Source organism: Eucalyptus grandis, chromosome 3, assembly GCF_016545825.1.
Source record: "Eucalyptus grandis isolate ANBG69807.140 chromosome 3, ASM1654582v1, whole genome shotgun sequence".
Lineage (NCBI taxonomy): Eukaryota > Viridiplantae > Streptophyta > Magnoliopsida > Myrtales > Myrtaceae > Eucalyptus > Eucalyptus grandis.
In genome coordinates, this window is record NC_052614.1 from 15,036,261 (window position 1) to 15,045,248 (window position 8,988).

Consider the following 8,988-nt stretch of genomic DNA (forward strand, 5'->3'; position numbering starts at 1 on the left):
CAAATGTTTTGAGTGTTCGTATTTTTCTTTCAAAGAGATTGCGTCGGTGACAGAGAACACTAATGTTAGAAAAATGTAGGCTCGGTCAGTCCCGCTGCACACTGAGCAATTCTTTTTCTTCACCATGAGACACGCATCTTCTTTTCTCTTTTAGCACCGAAAGAACGGCAACCACTTTAAGTCAAGCCTATGAAAATTGCCTTCTAGCTTTTTCAACGGTGACGACTTTAAGCCTATGAAATTTTCCTAAAGTGGAGGGAAAAAAGCTTCCGGCTTTTTCTTGTTAGTGAAAGGACGTTTCGAGACAGTTATGAAAAATGTGAACAACCAACCATAAGACAGTTTCTAGGTTTGTCACAAAGCCTTTGTGAAAGGTTTTATGCGAGAATAAAAAAAGAATTTTCCAATTTGCCTTCACTAGATTGTCGTGATTCTTTTGATTAATAATTTAGATTACAAATGCATTCGGATTTTAAAAAAAATATATAGTACTTACTATTTGTGCAATTCAATTTTTTTTTGGGCCCACGCTATTGTCACGGCGACAATAGTTACTAATACGATAGTTATTTTTAGTGTAATGACCAAACGTAAACCCATTTGAAAACAGATAAAAATATCTTAAAGAAAATGTAGTCAGTCCCAATTTCAAAGGTAAGTTTGAAGAAGAGCAAAGTGGCAACCAAAAAAAAAAAAACTAAATAAATAAAGTGACGGTTTAAACTTTAAGCAGAAGGCAGTGTCTCAACCCTAAATTTGGGGCAGAGGTAACTTAATTTCTTTTAGATGATGTAAAGAGTTTTGACTAAGTACACACCTTGAGCGGGGCACATTAAGGACGGCTGGACCTAGTCAACCCCTAACAGTTTCTTATTGTTGTGCTTGACCTCGGCTTTATGCCATTATGATATAGGCCACTTACCTCTAACTTGTTTTCTCCTAACACGTGACGACACACCATCTATCGATTTTAAAACCATTTTGTTGAATACAAAATTTCTCATATTTCACTATAAATATGGGAAAATTACCAAAAAAAGTCCTATACCTATTATATTTATACCAATTCAATTATAAACCTTTCAATTGTACGAATTTAATCATAAACCTTTTGATGATTTGTCAAATTAGTCATTACGATCGGAAAACACTAACGTAACATTTAGTTAACACCAACTGTCCTATGAGGCGCATTGGCGTTGTGTGAACAATTTTATTTTCTAATTTTATTTTCCTTTTCCTTATTTTCATTCTTTTTTCCTTTTTTTTTTTTTTTTTGTATTTTTCTTTCCTTTTTGCTGGTAGCCAATCTCAAGTGATGGCCAGTCACCAGCGATACTCGAAGAGGGCTTGCCCTCGGCCTATCTGGCGAGGGCCACCCTTGCCCGGCCATAGGCAAAGGACGACCTCGCCCAAGTGAGGCCACCCTCTACGGCCACAAGAGAGGGCTACCCTCACTAGCCATAGTCGAGGTTGGCCCTCACCAAATTTGGGAGAGGGTCGCCTCACTCGTAGCCAACAAGGGTCTAGGTGAGGTGATCCTTGCCATAGACTAGCGATTGTAGGTCCTCACTTAGTGGCTAGCCGCAACAAAGAAAAGAAAAGAAAAATAAACAAATAATTTTAAATTTAAAAAAATTAAAATTACAAAAATTATCTATGTTAGCATTGGTGATACCATGTAAGACCACTAGCTCTATGTTGGTGATTTCCGACCAAAATCAACTAGATGGACTACATTGAAAAATTGTCAAAATGTTTATGACTAAATTGACTAAATTAAAAATTTAGAACTAAATTAGTACAAATGCAATAGGTTTAGGACTTTTTTTTTAAATCCCTATAAATACCCTAAACCATTTATTTGCTAGTTAATTTCACAACCGAAGAACTATATCTTTTTTTTTTTTTTTTTGGTCAAAGAAGAACTATAGATTTAATCTCTTTGATAGCGATGTATCAAACTCTCACCTGCCACCTTGCACTCAAGTCCCCCTGAACATGGCTCGAAACTGCTCTCATGGCTTCTTTACCTCATTCATCTAGATAATCGGCAGTACTCATGGGCAATGCTTGCCCTCTCTAGCTTAAAGAATTACGTGTGTACCACTAGACAAGGTGTCCTCTCCATCACCAATCCCGGATGACTGGTATTACCATGCAATCCTTATTATCCTCTCTTGCTAAAAGAATTGTGTGAGAACCTTAGGACAAGTTCCTCAATGATCATTGGTCCCGCCCCACTCAAACCATATATGGAAGCCATCGTACAGATTTTCTTCAATATTCTTGCTGAAAGAATCATGTGTGAACCTTGGAGCAAGGTCCTCTACAATCACAATTCTCTCCCCCCCTCCAAAACCATATTTGAAAGGCATTGTATAAATCAAGTTATCTTGAATCTTGATTATCATCTCAATCTATAGCATCACCCATTGCTTTACCCTATCATCCAAAGACCTCAAGATCACCTCCTTGACACCACCGGTCGATCTGCAACATCATATGATTCATGAAAAATATTATTCTTCGAATCCCCTTGAGAAATCAATCAAACAACTCACTCATCATATATGAGATTGGCAACTCCTCTTTCAATTTGGATATTCAGTGTCGACACTTAAATTTTTTCCTACAGGTCCAATAGAATTAAAACTTTAGACTTGAGATTCCTAATGGCAGTAGGTTCATTTCTTGACAAAAAAGAATCATTTATGTGTCATTAGAGTAAGAAATTAAGAGCATTCCATGCTATTTGTATTTACGTACCATTTTTTCAATGAATCAATTGTTGACTTTTAGGTTAACTTTTTAGTCAAACCAAAGACTTTGACCCTCAATTAAAAGTTCCAAAATTCATTCATTTGATTTTTTTAGACATTTGATTTAGGGGACTGTGATAATTCTAGATTTCAACCCTAATTTCGATGATTCTTGACATGGAGAGGATGGTCAACATTCAAACATGAGTTTAGGGCTATAGTTGACCTTTCACAATAAAGTCAAGGAGTACATTATAAACTCCATTAGGGCCAAATTAATTCAATTTCATATCAATTTATGCAACATTTGAAAAATTTGAAGAAGTCAATCATAAAATGATGAATCAAGAACAATAAGTCAAGCCAGGGCCAACGTGGTTAGGACTAATGGGCTAAAAGCCCATTTCGACCTAATGGGCCAAACAAAGCAAGATAGCCCAGCTCATGTCATGATTTGAAGAGGAATAGAACAATTGAGAGGTCTCGGGTCAACCAAGTCAACTTGGTTTAGCCAATTTTGACCCAAGTCAACCAAATAGTCATCCCAGTTTGCTCACAAGACCCCATGACTAGCCCTCTCTCCCTTTGTTTACAAAATGCCATTATCTCCATAACCAAAATTAAATTCCACACCATCAATCCTTAAGAAAGGCTAATCTTAGCCATTCATTTCCCTTATAATCAAGACCTTAAGATGTGCCATGTCACCTATCCTTGATCTAGGTGACCTAAAGAGCCAATCATATCATTTTTACCTCATTAAGAATTGAGTGACCATAAGACTGAAATTTACATCAAGGGTTAAGATTAGAGGCTTATTTGAATTTTTTTCCCTCTTCCTTAGCATTGGCCTACCACCCCTCTCTCATAATTTCATCCTCACAAAAATTTGAAAAGAAAAGCTCTCTCTCTCTCTCTCTCTCCTGTAATTGTTCCTCTCTCTTGCCGGTTCTTCACCATCACCAGATCAATTCTAACATTGACACGCCGGCCTCTTCATGAGACCGTGTTCCTTGGTCTGTCCGTGGCCAAGTTGTGGTAGGCACCTTCCATTTTAGTCAGGGAACACCTCAATTCGCTTTATTTACTTTGCCGTCATTCGATGATCCTAACAAAGGTAGGAGCTATAGTTCTCGTAACAATTTGGAATGACTATCCTAGGATACTTAGGTTGATCATAGTCTAAAATTAGAGTGATATATTCAATCTATGATTAATCTTAAGTTACGAGACAATGGATTTTGTTATCATTAGAATAGGATGCCTATAGATTTTTGATTGTTTGATAAAATCATATATCAATTGCAAGTTTAGGTGACTTTAGAAATCAAATTCCTTGCTGGCAGGAGTATCCTAGATGATTTTCAAAGTTAACTTTAGTTAATTTCATGTCAATTAAACTAGATTTTGCATGTTTAGATAATAATCCTTGAATATTAGCTTTAAAGCTAGCTTAATGGCATGATTTATATATTGAATTCTTTGCTGTAATGAGGTGGCCAAACACTTAGTGGGTTGATTTGATGTTCATTTGAAGGCCGATTAGTTCTAAGATGATGTTGCGTGAATCATGATTTGAGAACATGTTAAATGGATTCCATGATGATTTTGTAGGAGTTATGCTCCAATTGGTTCATGATGATGTTTGATGATATTTGAATGTTTGAATGTGTTGAATGAACTTGGTTGAAGGTGTTCTAGGCTTAGATGTATACATAGGATCATGCATTGAATGTGCTAAAATTATGAATGTTTTCTGGAAAATTCGAAGTTGTTTTGACCTTTCGATGTTCAATGATTTTTACAAAAAAAATCAAATTTGAATCAGGAATATTTGTCTTCTAATGAATTGTAGCTGAGATTCATAAATTTAATTTGGTATAACGTTCATAAAATTTGAAGAATGTTAAGATTTAAAGTAATTTGGAGCTAGATTTGAAAATTTTATCTCCATGTCGACTAATTTTGCTTTGCAAATAATAAATATGGAGGACTACTTTACAAAAGCTCAAAAACACGAAAGTTGTCTGAGTGATGTTAAACTGCAAAAACCCAAAATTTTTAAAAATTTCACTAGGATGAGTTGGTCAATTTAATTAAAGAAGACCAAAGTCAAATTTGGCTTACAAAACTAATACAGATTAAGTCATCAGGGTAAATTGCATAACCACACATAGTTGGAGGACTAATATACAAAAGTTCAAAACATAAAAATAGTAAAACACATATTAAGTTAGCTGCTTGTCAACTTGGGCGCCATTTGATTGTCCTCTAGTATTTTCTTTCAGGATTTTAATAGAAACCGATGAGAACAGGGTAAAATCTACAGTAATGGAGCTTAATCAAATTTTCTGTGTTATCTGGGCCATAATTAGGACAAGTGACATGAATAAAAGTTAAAGAGGACATTTGAGCTGGAATTAAGAGTTGGAATCGCTTGATTTGGAATTCGTCAAGGCCTTCATTTGGATCAAAACTTAGATGGTCAGAATCAAATAAAAATAGAGAAGTTTCAACTAATTCATCTTGTGATTTCTAAGGTTAATTAGCCTCAATACATGTCTATTTGATTTTGGCTTTTTTTTTTTTTTTTTTTTTTTTTTTTTTTGGTAGAAAGGGTAATAGTCTATTTGATTTTGTTTGTTATTGAATTGGTAACTAATTGCCTTTAATTTTGATTATCGATACATGACACCTTTGATGGATAGTTTAAGGATAGGGATCAGACTTTAATTAGGTGCTTAGTAACTAAGCCCACCACTTGAGGAATTTGCAACTGGGGATCAGCAATCACTTTGCATTAATTTTTAATCCTTAGTTAATTACGAGGTGGATGGGTAATCAAATCACATGTCATTATCTAAATCCCAAATCGAACTCAATTTCTTTGCCTCAAGCTCATGGGGAATCATGTTACGAGGCTTAAGAACAAAGCCTTGTACATTCTTTGCCTGACTTAGTATCGAGTCAAGCTCATGGAGGATCATGCCTTGGGACTTAGAACAAAACCTTGTATATTATTTGATTGACAATTATCATGCTTTCTTTATTGTATTTTACTTTTAGCATTTTAATAATTTTGTGTTTAATTCTTGCACTTTCATTACATGGAATATTATTTTATCTTTTAGAATGGTTAGGATAAGCTTTAGGACCATAATAAATCCTTAAACACTGTTGCATAAACACTTAATGAGTAGAATGACCTTTAGAACTCATAATTGGCAACAAAAACTGCTTGATCACTTAGATAAGCAATCCAATTAAATTAGAAGTACCAAAAAGGCACTAATAAAAACTATTAGTGTAATCAAGTCCCCAATCTTAAAAAATTTCCAATTACGTTGGAAATGAGGTAATCTCCCATGTCTCACTTGGTTTCTAACTAATCAGGCTAGTGACAACTCTCGTTTCACAAAGTAAGGACTTGGGAGATTCTGTTTTTAATTAAGGATTGTCGGTCCACCTTTTGAGCATTACCTCTAATCCCATCTTCCACACAACATCAGGTGCATCGCGACATTCATCAATCCACCGTGGTAGCATTCGAGTCGGTATTCACTTGGTCGAATGGAGATTTTAGAGAATTATTGACCTCTTCATATTTCTTTTAACTCAATCTCGGACATGAAATGGAAGAGCGTAGAGAGCTTCGAATACAAATCGGCTTCAACTTTGGCCTCTTTCTCCCTCAACACTTTTGACATTGCATTGAATACAGATCCTTTTCTTTCCTCCAAATCACTCTCCATCCTAAAATTTAAGTTTTTTTTCTTTGCATCGTCATCAATTTCTTTCTCTCCTTTTGCACTTCATTGCTTCAATTGCTTATTCGAGAGTGCCGACTTTGGGATCTACTTTTTTGGAGCTTTGATGCTCTAGAGAGTTCTCGAATCTATCGATTCGACTGACATGACAATTTTAGCTTCGTGAATTGATCAAAGCTTTCTTGCTCCATCTGCTTCAACACCTTGAATGATTCCAAAGTGTAGTGAGAGAGAGAGAGAGAGAGAGAGAGAGAGAGAGAAGGGCAGAAATATTATGAACGTGGGAATGGAGAGAAAATTAATAAGGCGCTATTCCATAAGTGCATAGCTACCTTAGTTTTGTATTCAGTTAGTTTACAGGAATGATTTAAAAGATAGATAAAGAAAGGAATTAAGATACTTTTTATATTAGAATTGAGCTTATTCCTAAGGCGTTTTCAACTTGTAGGAAAAAAAATGGCTTATTCAGCCATTGTATTAGCACCCCATTCACCTGTTACTGGTAAAATTTTGCTGCAAGTGAGAAGATAACCAAATACGTTAGCCTCATTCTTGACTAAGAGAATGGATTTATTTCTTCATACAACTATTTGCAGGTAGAGTCAATTAGTCATGTATGGTAACTAATGTGATAAACTATCATTTGATAATGGTAGTTAATATGCTTGTTAAGTTACGTTCTAGATGCCTAGAAAATGTCAAAAAATTTATGTAGGATTTTATACTTGTACATAAAATATTATCCCTATTTTTACCTATACTTATTTTGAGTAAAAGTTGTCCAAAATATCATAAATCTTTTTACATGTTACCAATTGAGTCCATTTAACCAATGTTGATTGGAAATCACTGACATTGATCTGATTGTCCTACATAGCATGGTTAGCGCTGATGTAAACAATTTGTTAATAATATTATAATATTTTTTCAAATTCTTTGTTTAATTATTTCCTTTTTTTCTTCTCTTTTCCTTCTTACTTTTTTGTTTTTTTTTTTCTCTTTTTTTCCTTTTCTCTTCTTTCCTTTTTTTTTATTTTCTCCTTTTTCCCTTTGTTGGCCTCAAGTGAGGGATGCTAAGCCTTTTTCTAGTGAGGGCCACCCTCACGTAGGCAAAAGGACGGCTCCCCTGAGGTTGGCTACAAGCCTCAATGGCTGGTGGAAGGAAAAGAAAAAAAAAAAAAGAAGAGAAAAAAAAGGAAAGAAAAAAGAAAGAAAAATAAGAAAAAGGAAAATATTAATAAAAATTTGAAAATATTAATTATAAAAAATTATTCACCTCAATGCCGGCTGTCTGCCAGCCGTGTTATATAGGATGACTGGCATCAACATCAAGTAATGAAGTATATTGTGATTAGGTTGTCGAAAAAGCAGGTCATATTCAATGCCTAATAAAACTTTGCCTCATCACTTTGTATATCTATTTAGTAAGAGCAATATTTGCTTGCTCTTGATGCACATGAACCAAGAGCATATCACCCGTTCAATCACGTGAGTGCATGAGATTCAACATGTGAGATCAATTGGGTTTACATGTGTATGTAAGTGTTAAAAATCTAATATTAAGTCCTTGCCACCTGCGGATGAGGGAATAGAGGCCCTTGTGGAAGGACCTTTCCCAACGTAGTATGACTGAACTTTGTCAGTTTTCCGATTAAGTATTTAATTCATTTTTCCTTCTTTTTTTTTTTTTTTTTCCAATTGAATATCTTAATTTTCCTAGTTATGCTCAATGTCAGCTTCCCTTCAGTACTTGACAGAAATTGTTGATGCACACTTACAACCGTTAAACAACCATAAATTATGTTGATGTGGGGCTTACATGAAAAATTATTATCGAGTAGTAATTTAACCAATGTGGAATGGGGCCTCTCCCTCTCTGCCCACCACTATTGCCAACACTGTCCACCACAACTGCAACCACAAGCACTATCACACTCCACCTTTGACATCCATGAGCCAACGGGACCACCGCCCCCAGCCAAGAACGTATTGCATCTCCACCACCATCAACCGCCCAGCCGACCAGCACCTCCATTGCCATCTCCCTGTGAAGGTTGGGGATAGTGAGAAAGATAATCACAAGCTCTAGCATGGCAGATGGCAACGGCATGTCATGACCTCATAGCGTTAACAAGCGGCATCAATGGCACTTTACCAATTCGGATGATGGCTAAGCATGGAAGAAGATGATGAAGATGAAAGGGAAAAAAATAAAAATATTTGAAAATTAAAAAATATAATGTCTAATCCATTTTATATTGATTACTCCTATTAATTTTTCAAGGATCATACTACATATTCAAGGAAACCAAAATCTAGTAGAAAACAAAGAAGAGTTGAAGATAACAAAGATCCTGCGCACTTTCCGCTAAGCCAGTTCCTCCCAGTGCTGCAAGCAACTACAAAAACATCATCCCGTCACACCAATTGCAATTCATTCTTTCACCTGCAGCTTACCC